Source organism: Cherax quadricarinatus, chromosome 40 (assembly GCF_038502225.1).
Source record: "Cherax quadricarinatus isolate ZL_2023a chromosome 40, ASM3850222v1, whole genome shotgun sequence".
NCBI classification, from domain to species: domain Eukaryota; kingdom Metazoa; phylum Arthropoda; class Malacostraca; order Decapoda; family Parastacidae; genus Cherax; species Cherax quadricarinatus.
Genome location: NC_091331.1, coordinates 26,215,180 through 26,235,537, shown reverse-complemented (window position 1 = coordinate 26,235,537; position 20,358 = coordinate 26,215,180).

Here is a 20,358-nt window from a genome sequence, read left to right as displayed (position 1 = left end):
ATTCACAACACTACCAGCACTGTCATATTCACAACACTACCAGCACTGCCATGTTCTCAACACTACCAGCACTGTCATATTCACAACACTACCAGCACTGCCATGTTCACAACACTACCAGCACTGTCATGTTCACAACACTACCAGCACTGTCATGTTCACAACACTACCAGCACTGTCATGTTCACGACACTACCAGCACTGTCATGTTCACAACACTGCCAGCACTGTGAAAGTTAAGACACATGTGCAACATCTGGATATCTTTATTGTAGTAGACGTTTCGCCATCCAGTGGCTTTATCAATACAGATTCTAGGACATAATAGGAAGACAGTAGAACTATATACAAAAGATGAGGTAATCAGTCCCTCGGCCTTGGAGTTAGTGTTCACAGCATCGTGGTGGAGGAGAGTCTGGAGCAAAGGCAAGAAGACTGGCGCTTTTTATAGGCGTCAGTGAATGGGACGGGCAGCAGACGAGGGCAGTCACTGGTAGGCGGGATTCCCCAGTGGAAGTAGGTCCTTCCCAAAGAGATGGGTTAGTTGCAGCAGCCGTGAAGAAGGTCTTGTAGATGTCCTCTGAACCAAGATTCCATGATGTTGCAGTGTCTGACAAGTTGTGCAAGAAAGGTATAAAATACCGACAATATGAAAGTTAAGACACATGTGCAACATCTGGATATCTTTATTGTAGTAGACGTTTCGCCATCCAGTGGCTTTATCAATACAGATTCTAGGACATAATAGGAAGACAGTAGAACTATATACAAAAGATGAGGTAATCAGTCCCTCGGCCTTGGAGTTAGTGTTCGCAGCATCGTGGTGGAGGAGAGTCTGGAGCAAAGGCAAGAAGACTGGCGCTTTTTATAGGCGTCAGTGAATGGGACGGGCAGCAGACGAGGGCAGTCACTGGTAGGCGGGATTCCCCAGTGGAAGTAGGTCCTTCCCAAAGAGATGGGTTAGTTGCAGCAGCCGTGAAGAAGGTCTTGTAGATGTCCTCTGAACCAAGATTCCATGATGTTGCAGTGTCTGACAAGTTGTGCAAGAAAGGTATAAAATACCGACAATATGAAAGTTAAGACACATGTGCAACATCTGGATATCTTTATTGTAGTAGACGTTTCGCCATCCAGTGGCTTTATCAATACAGATTCTAGGACATAATAGGAAGACAGTAGAACTATATACAAAAGATGAGGTAATCAGTCCCTCGGCCTTGGAGTTAGTGTTCACAGCATCGTGGTGGAGGAGAGTCTGGAGCAAAGGCAAGAAGACTGGCGCTTTTTATAGGCGTCAGTGAATGGGACGGGCAGCAGACGAGGGCAGTCACTGGTAGGCGGGATTCCCCAGTGGAAGTAGGTCCTTCCCAAAGAGATGGGTTAGTTGCAGCAGCCGTGAAGAAGGTCTTGTAGATGTCCTCTGAACCAAGATTCCATGACTGGGGAATCCCGCCTACCAGTGACTGCCCTCGTCTGCTGCCCGTCCCATTCACTGACGCCTATAAAAAGCGCCAGTCTTCTTGCCTTTGCTCCAGACTCTCCTCCACCACGATGCTGTGAACACTAACTCCAAGGCCGAGGGACTGATTACCTCATCTTTTGTATATAGTTCTACTGTCTTCCTATTATGTCCTAGAATCTGTATTGATAAAGCCACTGGATGGCGAAACGTCTACTACAATAAAGATATCCAGATGTTGCACATGTGTCTTAACTTTCATATTGTCGGTATTTTATACCTTTCTTGCACAACTTGTCAGACACTGCAACATCATGGAATCTTGGTTCAGAGGACATCTACAAGACCTTCTTCACGGCTGCTGCAACTAACCCATCTCTTTGGGAAGGACCTACTTCCACTGGGGAATCCCGCCTACCAGTGACTGCCCTCGTCTGCTGCCCGTCCCATTCACTGACGCCATGTGCTACTGTTGGGTATCTTTATTCCGAAACGTTTTACCTACACAATAGGCTTCTGTATTCAACTGAAGAAGCGTACTGTGCAGACGAAACGTTTCGGAATAAAGATACCTAACTATTACACGTGTGCCTCAGCGGAGAGTAGGTCCGTTTGTGACTTGACGAAGCCCATTATGTGGGCGAAACGTTGTCATTAAACATAAGAACATAACATAGGAAAGAAGTAACACTGCAGCAGGCCTACTGACCCATGAGGTGCAGGTCTATGTCTCCCCCTCCCCGGATAAGACCAATGACCCACCCAGTCTGGTCACCTCCACTCAAGAAAGGAGCACTGCACCAGACCCAGTAGCACAAGCTAATCAGGTCTAACTCACACCCACCCACATCCACTCATGTATTTATCTAACCTATTTTTAAAACTATACAACGTTTTAGTCTTTATAACTGTACTTGGGAGTTTGTTCCACTCAGCCACAACTCTATTACCAAACCAGTGCTTTCCTATATCCTTCCTGAATCTGAATTTTTCCAACTTGAAACCTTTGCTGCTAGTCCTGTCTTGGCTGGAAATTTTCAGCACTCTACTTACATCCCCTTTATTTATTCCTGTTTTCCATTTATACATCTCGATCATATTCTCCCTAATTCTACGCCTTTCGAGAGTGCGGAGATTCAGGGCCCTCAGTCTATCCTCATAGGGAAGATTTCTGATACATGGGATCATCTTTGTCATCCTTTCCTGTACGTTTTCCAGAGCATTTATATCCATTCTGTAATACGGTGACCAGAACTGAGCAGCATAGTCTAAATGAGGTCTAACCAAGGATATATAGAGTTGAAGAACAACCTGAGGACTTCTATTATTTATACTTCTAGATATGAAGCCAAGAATTCTGTTAGCTTTATTGTGAACACTAATGCACTGTTGTCTTGGTTTTAAATTACTGTTAACCAGAACTCCTAAATTCTTTTCGCAATCAGTAATATTAAGATCTACATTATTTAGTTTAGATGTCACATGGTTATTTTCCTGTCCAGCATTTAGAACTTTGCATTTGCCTATATTAAACTGCATCTGCCACTTCTCCGAACACTGCATCAGTCTATTCAAATCATCCTGGAGTGCTCTAGTGTCCTCGTTAGATTGAATTGGACGGCCTATTTTGGTGTCATCAGCAAATTTGCTTATGTCGCTATTTATTCCCTCATCTATGTCGTTTATGTAAATTGTGAACAACAACGGGCCCAACACTAACCCCTGAGGAACCCTGCTTGTGACGTGCCCCCATTCTGATTTCTCCCCATTTATGCCAAGTCTCTGCTGCCTATTTGTCAGCCAGGAAAAAAATTCTCCTCCTATTCCGTGTGCCTTAAGTTTCCTCAATAGCCTCTGATTGGAACTCTATCGAAAGCCTTACTGAAGTCCATATACACAATATCATTACCATGATCTACCTCCTCAAACACTTTAGTGAATTAAGATAGTAAATTCGTAAGATGTGAACGTCCCTTTGTAAAACTGTGTTGAGATTCATTAATCAATCTGTGCCTATCAAGATGGCTACGAATTGCTTCGGCAATTATTGATTCCATAAATTTTCCCACTATGGAGGTAAGGCTTATTGGTCTATAGTTGAAGATTGAGACACTTATGCAACATATGGGAATCTTTATTCAGGAAACGTTACGCCACACAGTGGCTTCATCAGTCCAATACAAAGTAGAAAGGCATAAGGAGAGGAGGAGTTTGAGGTAATCAGTCCCTCAGCCTGGAGTCGATGTGTTCAATCCATCAATCTTGTAGAATGTACAGCATAGGGCCGTAGACGTGGCTTATATACTGTAGTGAGGTGAGGCGAAGCAGGAGGAGGTGGGGTCATAGTGGTATCATCCACTAGTCGAAGTAGGTCTTTGTCCAAAGGTTGGATAAGTGATGAAGCCACTGTGTGGCGAAACGTTTCCTGAATAAAGATTCCCATATGTTGCATAAGTGTCTCAACCTTCAACTTGTCGGTTTTTCAAACCATTCATCACAATGGTCTATAGTTCAAAGCCAAGGACCTGTCACCTACCTTGTAAATAGGTATTACATTTGCCATTTTCCACTTATCAGGCACTATGCCAGTTTGTAGTGATATGTTAAAAAGATTAGCCAAAGGTATGCTAAGTTCCTCTTTACATTCCTTTAACACCCTTGCAAACAGTTCATCAGGACCTGGGGATTTGTTAGGTTTTAGTTTCTCTATTTGTCTGAGGACCATGTCACTGGTTACCGCAATCGTGCATAGTTTATTATCGTCCTGTTCTACATAATCTATTATTTCAGGAATATCACTAATATTTTCCTGGGTGAAAACTGAGAGGAAGTAGGTATTGAAATTTTCACATATACCCTTATCACTGTCAGTGATCTGACCAGAGTTACTCTTAAGTGGGCCTATCTTATCCTCAATCTTTCTTCTGTATGCCTGAAAGAACCCTTTTGGGTTAGTCTTCGAATACCTTGCGACCTTAGCCTCATAATCCCTTTTTGTTTTTCTTATTCCTTTCTTTATTTCTCTCTTTAATTGAATATATTGATTTCTTAACTGCCCATCCCCTCTTTTGATACGCCTATACATGCCTCTTTTTTGACCAATGAGATGTTTTAATCTATTGTTCATCCATTTGGGATCATTTTTGTTAGATCTAATTTCCCTACTCGGAACAAAAGTTGTCTGGGCAGCTAGAACTATGCTCTGAAAAACGTCATGTTGGCAACCAAGATCACCTACCTGACCCATAGTCAGGGCATCCCAATTTAGCCCACCCAGGTAATTTTTCAGTCCCATGAAGTCGGCCAAGCTAAAATCTTGGGACAGAGATTTGATTGCACTTATCTGGGTAATTCCATGATATATTGAAAGTAAGTGATTTGTGATCACTTTCCCCAAGCTCATCATTAACCTCAAGATTATTAATTAGTGAATCTTTGTTGGCAAGAACCAAGTCAAGCAGATTGTTTCCTCTAGTTGGTTCTGTCACAACCTGTTCTTAAAAGCAATCCTGAACCGTATCAAGAAAGTCACTAGACTCAAGATTTCCTGTCATATTGTTCCAATCAATTTGTCTAAAGTTAAAATCTCCCATTATCACAACATTTTCATATCTAGATGCCTTATGAATTTCGTCCCATAACAGCTTACTGCACTCCCTGTCAAGGTTTGGGGTGCCTATAAATCACAGCCAAAGCTAATTTGTCACGACCCTCGAGAAACTGTAGCCAAACAGATTCTGTATTCGATGTTTCTAGTCTTACATCATGTCTAAGACAACAATTTAAATTTTCTCTGACATACATCGCCACACCACCACCCTTCCTGTTGACCCTATCAGTGTGGAATAGTTTATAACCCTGTATGTTGCATTCAGAAGGCATTTATCTTTCAGGTTGAACCAGGTCTCTGTTATACCAATAATATCTATATTACCTACACTTGCAAGTAATCTTAGCTCGTTTATCTTATTTCTTAAACTCCTACTATTTGTATAGTAAACCTTAAGGGAGCTAGTCACTCGTTGCCCTCTACTATCTCTCTTTGTTTGTTGATCAATTGATTTGCCATTACTAGCAACTTTATTTTGAATATTGTCTTTTAAACATATCCCTGAGGTATCCGGGTAATAACTGCTGTTTTTAACCCTACTACTGCAGCTTGATTGTCCCACACAAACACCTATACCTCTATAATCTATCAGTTTAAATTCCTAGACAAATCATGAATTACCCTCTTAATCGAATTGGCTAATGCAACCACTCCAACCCCAGAGAGATGAACCCCATCCCTTGCATACATATCACGTTTGCCAAAGAATAGGTCCCAGTTATCAATGAATGGGATTGCAAGTTCCTTGCAGTACCTGTCTAGCCAGCAATTTATACCAATTGCCCTAGACATCCATTCATTGCCCACTCCCTTTCTAGGCAAGATGCTACATATGACTGGGATCCCTCCCTTAGACCTATCTACTTCTATGGCTGACCTGTACTTATCCAGCAGCTCCTGTCTCCTGCCCTTCCCAGTGTCATTACCCCCAGCACTAAGACAGATAATGAGCTTGTTCCCATTTCCTGACATAATATTATCCAACCTGCTGACTATGTCACCAACACCAGATTCTGTAAGGCACACCCTCTGTCTGACTTTCCTGTCTCTGTTACAAAAAGCACGGTCCATGTATCTTACCTGAGAATCTCCTACTATTAAAATATTCTTACCTTCGTTAGCAGGGGAATCAGTGGTACCTTGAACCTCACTAACCATTGAAGTGCACTCGTCCTGGAGAACAGATAATCGATTTTCTACCTTCACATCTTCTCTGTTAACCCTCCTTATCTTCTTTCTTCCTGAACTGTGAACCACTTGCCACTTAAAGCGGCTGACACTATTACTGCTAGTGACCATTTCCTCCTCACCAGCTAAATCCTTCTCACACTCACTCCCAGACTCATCTAGGCGAAGCTTCAGCTTCCTATTTTCCTCCTGAAGAAGTAGAACCTCCTTCTTCAACACCTGAACCTGAGATTCTAAAATACTACAACAAGCCATGGTGCTTGGTGACACCCCAAGATAACTCCCAGAGAGCTTAGGACAGGTATTACCACAGGTGACCACTGACCTCAGCGTATTGTATTATACTGTATTTGTCTAGTTTTCCATTCTGCCTGTATTTTATACCAATTATCTCTGTCAGAAGCTCAGGTTACACAGTAAGGGACCGGGGTTCAATCGCTGGACTAATGGAAGCATTTGGCGTGTTTATTTACAGCTGGGTGCTAGCCGACGGGTTTGTCGCATTCTGGGGGAGAGGATTGAAGGATCACTTTGAGCTAAGCCAGACAGTCCGGTGTATTGGGTTATCCTGGGTTACTGACACTCCGGGTTAATAAACCCTACAACCTACATAATCTTGAACTTCAATCCTCTTTAATTTCTTACCAGAACTGATGTTCTGTAGTACGAGATGCACGTTTTGAACATTCTTGTGAAGAGAATGTTCAGAGAGAGAGTTGGATGACCGTCCCGTAGACGACACTGCTGAGTGCTGAGACGCTCTGATTACAACAGGAACGACCTAGGTTCGATTGTAGGGTGGAGCGGTCTCTTTATAACGACTGTCCCTGCTCACCTAGCAATCAAGAACTTTAGTCGGATTGGATGAGGTTCGCCGGCACTGTCCCGGCACGGGTCTTGTCCGGTTTTTGACCATTTAGTCCGGTTTTTGACCATTTAGAACCCCTGAGGGGTTCCAGATTTAGCAACGCGAAGAATGACTTCTTGCACTGAACCTGACACTCGGTCCATAAGGCACCTACCATATACATTCTAAGCAGACAATAAATTGCCTCGAACTTAATAATATAATTAGGGGCATTCCTCACGAAATCGTAATGACACGATTGCAAACAAACCATACCACGGGTGGGGTTAGAACGCGTCGGTCTGGAGTTTTGAGACTCTGATCGCGGGTTCTAACCCCACCCGTGGTATGGTTTGTTTTAGGGGTATTATTCCTTCAGCCCGCATCTAAAACTCAAGGAATCAGTAATTCTTGACTGTAGCCGGTCGCAAGTACTAGCAACTAACGTCTGCAGAACCTCCCTTGAAGGGAGGGTGCAGAGGCTAAGAGGGCAAACTGCAGTGAGTTTTCGGCGGAGTAATATATGATGAACCGGGCGGTGTCCAGACTAGGCACCCGTGCCACCTTGCGTTGAAACCTAGAAACAGTCGTGGCCGGTGTCAAGAGTGGTTTCCCGTGTGTGCACTGACAATCTCCAGGAAGAATAGAGGAAGAGATAACTAACGTTTCTGCGCACTAACGCCAGACATCCTTCCTGCCGTGAATTGTTACGGACTAATATGAGAGATATGTCAGGCGACGTGTGTCAAGCAGACGGCAGAAGACGTGGCTAGGAGTGTCACGTCTCTTCAGTCAAGTCATCGATAACGGCTTCAGCCACGTCAACAACATCACACGCTCCCGTTAAAAATGAACCAGGTAAGTTCTACTCCATCTTACATTCTCCGTTCAGTACTGCAGTACCTGGGTTCGATGTCAAGTGAGTACGACTCACCGTGATACATGCGCGATTGCCCACCAACAGGTAGGCTTAACCCACGATTCTACAGGTTATATATTTGACATATGTGTAATATGTCAACAGGGCATGTACTAATCCTACGCATCATCACCTTTCACACAACCCTGGTGGGTCCTTAGACGGCGCGTATCGAAGGAGAAACCCTTGGGAGGGGCTGAGAGTGGTTTCGTGCTGTCATCAACAAAGGATGAGTACAATCCACGTAGTGGTTCCTTTACTATAATAATTATATGTACTCATAAGAAAATCCCATAGTATATACACACGCTGGGCCACACATTTCCTAGACATTAGTAGCGGACACTACTAGTGGACTCTATACACACTCAGCTGTCACTATATACACACACAGGGCTAATTCATACACATTTTAAGCTGTCATTATACACACTGTACGCACTCAGCTGTCACTATACACACCCAGCTGACACTATACACACTCAACTGTCATGATACACATTCATCGCTCCACTAAATTCATGACAAGAGAAGCACATGGGTCTAATACGATTAAGTAATTCCTCGCCCGCCCACTAAGGTGATCAGTTTCAAACCACTGTACTGAGTTAAGATCACTGCCTCAGAACACAATGTATCCAGTGTAAGATCAATACCTCAACACAGTGTATCACAAACTCGCTCACAGTTTACCCTCAACATTTCCATCGTAAGGATTACAGAAGCGGTGTAGGTTGGTACAGCCTTACAGAGTACGCGGCGTTTTGGTACTCTCTGCAGGCTATCACTCTGCAACACCACACTCACTGGGTCGAAACAGCTTGCTGTCGACAACAGTGAATGATGAAAAACGTTGCCCGAATGAGGTTTTATTGGGCCATTGTTTCGCTCTGTATACGACTGTTAAGTCTGCCCCGGGCGAAACATGACATAATATATCTCTTCGCGGAGTTAAACATGGCATAATCAAGCTCCAAACAGAGGGAAGAATGTCGTGATATTGATCTACTCGGAATGAAACATGACATGACAATGCTCTACACGTAAGGAGACATGACGTGATGATGTGATAGAGCGCATCACAAAAAGAAACGTAACATGATAAAGCTCTGTGCAGAGCGAAACGTCCTAACAAAAGTTAGCTCAGAAACGTGCTTTTTCTTTAAATAGATCACACAGGATCACGTGTACTGTAATATCTTCATTAGACCTCCTGGGTACTGGTGAGGTTTCTTGATTGAACATTAAAATGGTATAAAATACCGACAGGTTGTTAGGTAAGACACATATGCAAGTTAGGTATCTTTATTTCGAAACGTTTCGCCTACACAGTAGGCTTCTTCAGTCGTGTACATAAAAGTTGATAGAAGCAGAAGATACTTGAAGATGATGTAATCAGTCCATCACCCTTGAAGTTTTGAGGTGGTCAGTCCCTCAGTCTGGAGAAGAGTATTGTTCCATATTGTTTCAGACTATGGAACAATACTCTTCTCCAGACTGAGGGACTGACCACCTCAAAACTTTAAGGGTGATGGACTGATTACATCGTCTTCAAGTATCTTCTGCTTCTATCAACTTTTATGTACACGACTGAAGAAGCCTACTGTGTAGGCGAAACGTTTCGAAATAAAGATACCTAACTGTTGCATATGTGTCTTACCTAACAACAGGTTTCTTGATTCAAGGATCTGGATCTAAATTTTATTTCTATCCTTCTGTATTACTCCTCCAAGGTTCACTGTGCGTGCACCTGTCGCCGCGTAGCTTAGTGGTACAGTGGGCATGCTGCATTACCAGGACCAAGGTTCGAGTCTATGTCCATTCTTCGTTTTTTTTTTTCACTGACAGTCGTTTATTACGATTTTTCTTAGCTGTCACCATGTTTATATTTACATGCTTTCATCTCACGACTTACAGATCCCAGGGTCGAGTCAGGATTACTTTGATGTTTATCCAAGGCTGTGTTCTTTTTCTTCTGTCATGGATTTCATAATTACTGTGCTACCTGGCGAGACTTCTGAGGAATTTCAGGGAAATCTTCTGATATTTACGGTTTAATGCATCTTAATTGGTTCCTAATTAATCTGTTATGCTGTTTCGTTTATGTTTTGCTAGTTTAAACTGTTTTGACTACCAAGAAATATACCCCTCAAGGGAGGTTCCTTGACTCTGGTGAGGGGTCTTGATTTAGGTAATTGGATCTGTACTCCAATTAGCTGAATTAAGCCTGAATGTCCTCCACCCATCTCCCCCTCTCACGGGCTCTGTATAATCCCAACGGGTTTAGTGGTCCCGCATGATAATGATAATAATTCTCAAGAAATATAGATTTAGCTGGCGAGTGTTAATGTATGTGATTGTGTCTGTTGTACACATAATGAATGAGCCTTATAAGTGAGTCAGACTTGTTAGGAACACCAGACCCCACACTCTTGCTTCCTCTCACTACCCACACTCTTGCTTCCTCTCACTACCCACACTCTTGCTTCCTCTCACTACCCACACTCTTGCTTCCTCTCACTACCCACACTCTTGCTTCCTCTCACTACCCACACTCTTGCTTCCTCTCACTACCCACACTCTTGCTTCCTCTCACTACCCACACTCTTGCTTCCTCTCACTACCCACACTCTTGCTTCCTCTCACTACCCACACTCTTGCTTCCTCTCACTACCCACACTCTTGCTTCCTCTCACTACCCACACTCTTGCTTCCTCTCACTACCCACACTCTTGCTTCCTCTCACTACCCACACTCTTGCTTCCTCTCACTACCCACACTCTTGCTTCCTCTCACTACCCACACTCTTGCTTCCTCTCACTACCCACACTCTTGCTTCCTCTCACTACCCACACTCTTGCTTCCTCTCACTACCCACACTCTTGCTTCCTCTCACTACCCACACTCTTGCTTCCTCTCACTACCCACACTCTTGCTTCCTCTCACTACCCACACTCTTGCTTCCTCTCACTACCCACACTCTTGCTTCCTCTCACTACCCACACTCTTGCTTCCTCTCACTACCCACACTCTTGCTTCCTCTCACTACCCACACTCTTGCTTCCTCTCACTACCCACACTCTTGCTTCCTCTCACTACCCACACTCTTGCTTCCCCACACTCTTGCTTCCCCACACTCTTGCTTCCTCTCGCTACCCACACTCTTGCTTCCTCTCGCTACCCACACTCTTGCTTCCTCTCACTACCCACACTCTTGCTTCCTCTCACTACCCACACTACCCACACTCTTGCTTCTTGCTCTCTCACTACCCACACTCTTGCTTCCTCTCACTACCCACACTCTTGCTTCCTCTCACTACCCACACTCTTGCTTCCTCTCACTACCCACACTCTTGCTTCCTCTCACTACCCACACTCTTGCTTCCTCTCACTACCCACACTCTTGCTTCCTCTCACTACCCACACTCTTGCTTCCTCTCACTACCCACACTCTTGCTTCCTCTCACTACCCACACTCTTGCTTCCTCTCACTACCCACACTCTTGCTTCCTCTCACTACCCACACTCTTGCTTCCTCTCACTACCCACACTCTTGCTTCCTCTCACTACCCACACTCTTGCTTCCTCTCACTACCCACACTCTTGCTTCCTCTCACTACCCACACTCTTGCTTCCTCTCACTACCCACACTCTTGCTTCCTCTCACTACCCACACTCCTGCTTCTTCTCACTACCCACACTCTTGCTTCCTCTCACTACCCACACTCCTGCTTCTTCTCACTACCCACACTCTTGCTTCCTCTCACTACCCACAATCCTGCTTCTTCTCACTACCCACACTCTTGCTTCCTCTCACTACCCACACTCTTGCTTCCTCTCACTACCCACACTCTTGCTTCCTCTCACTACCCACATTCTTGCTTCCTCTCACTACCCACATTCTTGCTTCCTCTCACTACCCACACTCTTGCTTCCTCTCACTACCCACACTCTTGCTTCCTCTCACTACCCACACTCTTGCTTCCTCTCACTACCCACACTCTTGCTTCCTCTCACTACCCACACTCTTGCTTCCTCTCACTACCCACACTCTTGCTTCCTCTCACTACCCACACTCTTGCTTCCTCTCACTACCCACACTCTTGCTTCCTCTCATTACCCACACTCTTGCTTCCTCTCACTACCCACACTCTTGCTTCTTCTCACTGCCCACACTCTTGCTTCCTCTCACTACCCACACCCTTGCTTCCTCTCATTACCCACACTCTTGCTTCCTCTCATTACCCACACTCTTGCTTCCTCTCACTACCCACACTCTTGCTTCCTATCACTGCCCACACTCTTGCTTCCTCTCATTACTCACACTCTTGGTTCTTCTCACTGCCCACACTCTTGCTTCCTCTCACTACCCACACTCTTGCTTCCTCTCATTACCCACACTCTTGCTTCCTCTCACTACCCACACTCTTGCTTCCTCTCACTACCCACACTCTTGCTTCCTCTCATTACCCACACTCTTGCTTCCTCTCACTACCCACACTCTTGCTTCCTCTCACTACCCACACTCTTGCTTCCTCTCATTACCCACACTCTTGCTTCCTCTCACTACCCACACTCTTGCTTACTCTCACTACCCACACTCTTGCTTATTCTCACTACCCACACTCTTGCTTCCTCTCACTACCCACACTCTTGCTTCCTCTCACTACCCACACTCTTGCTTCCTCTCACTACCCACACTCTTGCTTCCTCTCACTACCCACACTCTTGCTTCCTATCACTGCCCACACTCTTGCTTCCTCTCATTACTCACACTCTTGCTTCTTCTCACTGCCCACACTCTTGCTTCCTCTCACTACCCACACTCTTGCTTCCTCTCATTACCCACACTCTTGCTTCCTCTCACTACCCACACTCTTGCTTCCTATCACTGCCCACAATCTTTCTTCCTCTCACTACCCACACTCTTGCTTCCTATCACTGCCCACACTCTTGCTTCCTATCACTACCCACACTCTTGCTTCCTATCACTACCCACACTCCTGCTTCCTCTCACTACCCACACTCTTGCTTCCTCTCATTACCCACACTCTTTCTTCCTCTCACTACCCACACTCTTGCTTCCTATCACTACCCACACTCCTGCTTCCTCTCACTACTCACACTCTTGCTTCCTCTCATTACCCACACTCTTGCTTCCTCTCACTACCCACACTCTTGCTTCCTATCACTGCCCACTCTCTTGCTTCCTATCACTACCCACACTCCTGCCTCCTCTCATTACCCACACTGCTGCTGCCTCTCACTACCCACACTCTTGGCTCCTTTCACTACCCACACTCCTACTTACACTCACTACCCACACTCCTGCTTACACACACTATCCACACTCCTGCTTGCTCACTACCCACACTCTTGCTTACACTCACTACCCACACTCTTGCTCACACTCACTACCCACACTCTTGCTTACACTCACTACCCACACTCTTGCTTACACTCACTTCCCACACTCTTGCTTACTCTCTACTCACACTCTTGCTTACACTCATTACCCACACTGCTGCTAACGCACACTACCCACACTCGTGCTTACACACACTACCCACACTCCTGCTAACACACACTATCCACACTCCTGCTAACACACACTACCCACACTCCTGCTAACACACACTACCCACACTCCTGCTTACACTCACTACCCACAGTCATCCTTACACTCACTACCCACACTCATGCTTGCACACACTACCCACACTCCTGCTTACACACACTACCCACACTCCTACTAACACTCACTACCCACACTCCTGCTTACACATACTGCCCACATTCCTGCTAACACTCACTACCCACACTCCTGCTAACACTCACTACCCACACTCCTGCTTACACACACTACCTACAATTCTGCTAACACTCACTACCCACACTTCTGCTTACACATACTACCCACACTCCTGTTTACACACACTACCCACACTACTGCTAGCACACACTACCCACACTCTTGCTAACACACCCGCACTCCTGCTAACACTCACTTCCCACGGTCCTGCTAACACACACTACCCACACTCCTGTTTACACACACTACCCACACTACTGCTAGCACACACTACCCACACTCCTGCTAACACACACTACCCACACTCCTGTTTACACACACTACCCACGCTACTGCTAACACACACTATTCACACTCCTGCTAACACTCACTGCCCACACTCCTGCTAACACTCATTACCCTCACTCCTGCTAACACTCATTACCCACACTCCTGTTTACACACACTACCCACACTACTGCTAGCACACACTACCAACACTCCTGCTGACACACACTACCCACACTCCTGTTTACACACACTACCCACGCTACTGCTAACACACACTACCCACACTGCTGCTAATACTCACTACCCATACTCCTGCTGTCCTGCTGACACACACTACCCACACTCCTTCTAATACACACTACCCACACTCCTGCTAATACACACTACCCACACTCCTACTAACACACACTACCCACACTCCTGCTAATACACACTACCCACACTCCTGCTAACACACACTACCCACACTCCTGCTAACACACACTACCCACACTCCTGCTAACACACACTTCCCACACCCCTGCTAACACTCACTACCCACACTCCTGCTAACACTCACTACCCACACTCCTGCTAACACTCACTACCCACACTCCTGCTAACACACACTACCCACACTCCTGCTAACACTCACTACCCACACTCCTGCTAACACTCACTACCCACACTCCTGCTAACACTACCCACACTCCTGCTAACCCTCACTACCCACACTCCTGCTAACACTCACTACCCACACTCCTGCTAACACTCACTACCCACACTCCTGCTAACACTCACTACCCACACTCCTGCTAACACTCACTACCCACACTCCTGCTAACACTCACTACCCACACTCCTGCTAACACTCATTACCCACACTCCTGCTAACACTCACTACCCACACTCCTGCTAACACTCACTACCCATACTCCTGCTAACACTCACTACCCACACTCCTGCTAACACTCACTACCCACACTCCTGCTAACACTCACTACCCACACTCCTGCTAACACTCACTACCCATACTCCTGCTAACACTCACTACCCACACTCCTGCTAACACTCACTACCCACACTCCTGCTAACACTCACTACCCACACTCCTGCTAACACTCGCTACCCATACTCCTGCTAACACTCACTACCCACACTCCTCCTAACACTCACTACCCACACTCCTGCTAACACTCACTACCCACACTCCTGCTAACACTCACTACCCATACTCCTGCTAACACTCACTACCCACACTCCTGCTAACACTCACTACCCACACTCCTGCTAACACTCACTACCCACACTCCTGCTAACACTCACTACCCATACTCCTGGTAACACTCACTACCCACACTCCTGGTAACACTCACTTCCCACACTCCTGCTAACACTCACTACCCACACTCCTGCTAACACTCACTACCCACACTCCTGCTAACACTCACTACCCACACTCCTGCTAACACTCACTACCCACACTCCTGCTAACACTCACTACCCACACTCCTGCTAACACTACCCACACTCCTGCTAACACTCACTATCCACACTACTGCTAACACACACTACCCACACTCCTGCTAACACTCACTACCCACACTCCTGCTAACACTCACTGCCCACACTCCTGCTAACACTCACTACCCACACTCCTGCTAACACTCACTACCTTGGCTTTGTCAAGTCAAGAAGCTGTTTTAAACATCGTAAACTTTTCGAGGCACATTCCCCACCATTTTCCCATCCTTCCCCAACCTTACATATCTTTCCCCAACCTTCCCCAACCTTACATATCTTTCCCCAACCTTACATATCTTTCCCCAACCTTCCCCATCCGTTTCCTGGTTTCCAGCAGTTTCTCGCTCGTTCATGTAAATTATGTATTGGCAATCACCTATATATGTACACATGAACGCACGCACCAACCCCTACCCGTCCATCTTCACACTTCTAGACAAAGTTGCAGTAAGTGTCCTCCCTCCCCCTCTCACATCTAGACAAAGTTGCACTAAGTGTCCTCCCTCCCCCTCTCACATCTAGACAAAGTTGCAGTAAGTGTCCTCCCTCCCCCTCTCACATCTAGACAAAGTTGCAGTAAGTGTCCTCCCTCCCCCTCTCACATCTAGACAAAGTTGCAGTAAGTGTCCCCCTCCCCCTCTCACATCTAGACAAGGTTGCAGTAAGTGTCCTCCCTCCCGCTCTCACATCTAGACAAAGTTGCAGTAAGTGTCCTCCCTCCCCCTCTCACATCTAGACAAAGTTGCAGTAAGTGTCCTCCCTCCCCCTCTCACATCTAGACAAAGTTGCAGTAAGTGTCCTCCCTCCCCCTCTCACATCTAGACAAAGTTGCAGTAAGTGTCCCCCCTCTCACATCTGGACAAAGTTGCAGTAAGTGTCCTCCCTCCCCCTCTCACATCTAGACAAAGTTGCAGTAAGTGTCCTCCCTCCCCCTCTCACATCTAGACAAAGTTGCAGTAAGTGTCCTCCCTCCCCCTCTCACATCTAGACAAAGTTGCAGTAAGTGTCCTCCCTCCCCCTCTCACATCTAGACAAAGTTGCAGTAAGTGTCCTCCCTCCCCCTCTCACATCTAGACAAAGTTGCAGTAAGTGTCCTCCCTCCCCCTCTCACATCTAGACAAAGTTGCAGTAAGTGTCCTCCCTCCCCCTCTCACATCTAGACAAAGTTGCAGTAAGTGTCCTTCCTCCCCCTCTCACATCTAGACAAAGTTGCAGTAAGTGTTCTCGAAGACTACTCGTCCACATTGATGCAGTTGCTCAGGAGAGTTTCAAGAGCACACTTCTGGTTGACAATTTTTGCTGGCCTGTTAATTACACGAGGTTCAACGATAGGCCAGAGAAGTGGCGTGCATCAGGAGAGCACGCGTTCACTTGCAATGTTCGTACAACATCAAACGTGCCTTACTGATTGAAGTCAACATTGCACTTAGGCATCAGAGAGAGCACGCGCTTTGGTCTCTCCCAGGAAGCACTCTCACATTTACCCGCTCGCTCAGGTCCGCTAAATTTGATACCTTGTTTTCATCGGGGACCAGGTGCAAGAACCACTCTGACCTCTGCCACAGGCACACACCATGTTCACGATTTGAAGACTACAGGAGTAGGTCCGCCCCGAAGGAACCTCAAGTCCTTATCAGTTCAAGGAGGAAGTCAGTCCATCTTAATCTTGTGTTTGCTGACACTAAAAGATGGTCTTCTTGCTAGACACACTACACACACATCCGAATTCTGCAGCCAGTGTGTTGTGAGTGTAGTCTGTGTTGGGAGTGTAGTCAGTGTTGTGAATGTAGTCTGTGTCTTGTGAGTAGTCTCAGTGTTGACTGTATTATGTGCTGTGAGTATTAATACAAACAGTTGATGGTGTCAGTGTTAATACAAGCCTCCCCCCCCCCACACACACGAACGATTAAACCCAAGGTTCAATCGCCAATGCAAAATCTAGGATCAAGCTAGCAAGAGAGTCAGAAAATATACATTGAGATTGATGAACTGTAACATAAAGTGATAACGCTCAGAATAGAAGGAAAAACACTCACAGAATGACTAGAAGTTCAACAAAATGTTACATATGTGTTTATAAGTGAGCAAGGTCCAGTACCAGACGAGGAAGGTATGGTTAACCAAACAGAACTTTCAAACATTGAAGCAACTAATGAGTAGGTGAAGGACTCCCGATGGAACTTGATACATTTAAAGGCACAAGAACCAAGCGGAACATAACAGATATTGCGAGACTGGACTGAAATATTGTGTAAGTCACTCACACATATTCTTTAATAAGACTTTAACGAAGGGTAAAACACCAAATGACTGGAAGAAGTTGAATACAATAATAATATTCATGAAGGGCGACAGTCAGTGAGCCCAGAACCACAAGGGTATAACCTTCAAGTTGCTGGAAGAGGTTAAAAGGAGACATGTTGAGCATCATGAAAGTGCTAAATTTCTGAAGGAACAGCGGCAAAGGTTCAAAAATACGACTGACTGATAGAGGTTAGAAAGGAGAGGGATGAGAAGGGTTTATGTTTCAAGTCTATAAGAAAACTACATAGCAAATTGGAAAAGCAAGTTAGGGATAAAAGGAAAGGATGAAGGTAAACGTGAATAACACGAAACAAAAGCGTAACAGCAAGGAGTGAAGAATTAGGATGCGCGAGTTTAACTTCGTGGAGACCTACGAAGATCAGAAGTAGAACCCACAGTGTAAATGATGTATATAATGACCTGACTTCAGGAATTAGCTCCTCTATATCGTTGTTTGCAGATGGTGAATATAATGAACAGAATACAAACTGAAGAGAGAATGTTGTATTAACGTTGGTAGAATTACCGACAATATGTTAAGTGTGACATTAGTTGTACTTGTGTCCTGTTACTTAACAGGAGAGAAGGTTGCGGCAAAACTTGGATATCCTTCAGTGCATGGTTGAATAAATTTATACAAGTTGTGTAAGAAAGGTATAAAATACCGACAATATGAAAGTTAAGACACATGTGCAACATCTGGATATCTTTATTGTAGACGTTTCGCCATCCAGTGGCTTTATCAATACAGATTCTAGGACATAATAGGAAGACAGTAGAACTATATACAAGCCACTGGATGGTGAAACGTCTACAATAAAGATATCCAGATGTTGCACATGTGTCTTAACTTTCATATTGTCGGTATTTTATACCTTTCTTACACAACTTGTCAGACACTGCAACATCATGGAATCTTGGTTCAGAGGACATCTACAAGACCTTCTTCACGGCTGCTGCGACTAACCCATCTCTTTGGGAAGGACCTACTTCCACTGGGGAATCCCGCCTACCAGTGACTGCCCTCGTCTGCTGCCCGTCCCTTCCACTGACGCCTATATAAACGTCAGTCTTCTTGCCTTTGCTCCAGATTCTCCTCCACCACGATGCTGTGAACACTAACTCCAAGGCCGAGGGACTGATTACCTCATCTTTTGTATATAGTTCTACTGTCTTCCTATTATGTCCTAGAATCTGTATTGATAAAGCCACTGGATGGCGAAACGTCTACAATAAAGATATCCAGATGTTGCACATGTGTCTTAACTTTCAAATTTATACAAGCCACAGTATCTTGGCAGGAACAATTTACGAATCCCATAAGTAATAGAGGACACTCTAGACGACGCTTCGGTCAGTCCTGAACCTTCATCGAGTGCGACTTGATAATAGCCGAGGATTAGTCTAAGCGTCGTCTAAAATTTCCGGTATTAAGTTCGGGTTATTTGTGAGTCGAATAAATGGTTATTAGAGTTTAACCCAAGGAAACACAAAGTTATGATGCGCTGGAAAAATGTAATCTCTCAAAAATAGTTTGATAAATATAGCTCAGGATAACTATTACCCAGAGTCGGTCCTCTGCAGCGCACGTAAACAGAATAACATTAGCAACTCTGCTTATAAACATTAGAGTAACACTTAGGAACCTGGAGAAAGAGTTGTTCAAGCCACTCTGTACCTGAAATGGTTTAAAATTCTAACACGATGGATAAAGCCAGTGTGTGAGCGAAACTTTGTCAACAAAGGATTGATAATTAGACACATGTGCAACACTTGGGTATCTTCAATGAGGAAATGTTTCGCCCCACAGTGGCTTGATCAGTCCAAAGGAGAATGGTGAAGAACAGGAGGAGTTTGAGGTATTCAATCCCTCAGCCTTGAGTCGATGTAATCAGTCCATCAATCTTGAAAAGAATACAGCATATGTGTAAAGAAGTGGCTAATATATTGTAGACAAGTGAGTTGCAGCAGTCGTAGGTGGTATCAGACTTGACAAATCCAAATGTGGAAGTAGGTCATGCCTAAAGGTTAGGCAAGTGAAGAATTCCCTGTATTAAGATCCCAAGATGTTGCTGTGTCAGACAGGAATGTAGATGAATGGTTCAGAGAACCGACAAGTTGATAAATTAGACACATGTGTAACACTTGAGTATCTTCATCGAGGAAACGTTTCGCCACACAGTGGCTTCATCAGTCTATACAAAGGAGAATGGTGAAGAACAAGAGGAGTTATCTACATTCATGTCAGACACAGCAACATCTTGGAATCTTAATACAGGGAATTCTTCACTTGCCTATGGTAAGGGGCTCTTGATCTAGGGAACTGGATCTATGCTCCAGTTCCCTGAATTAAGCCTAAATACCTTCCACAGGCGCTGCATAATCCTACGGGTTTAGCGCTCCCCCTTGATTATAATAATAATTCACTTGCCTAACCTTTAGGCAT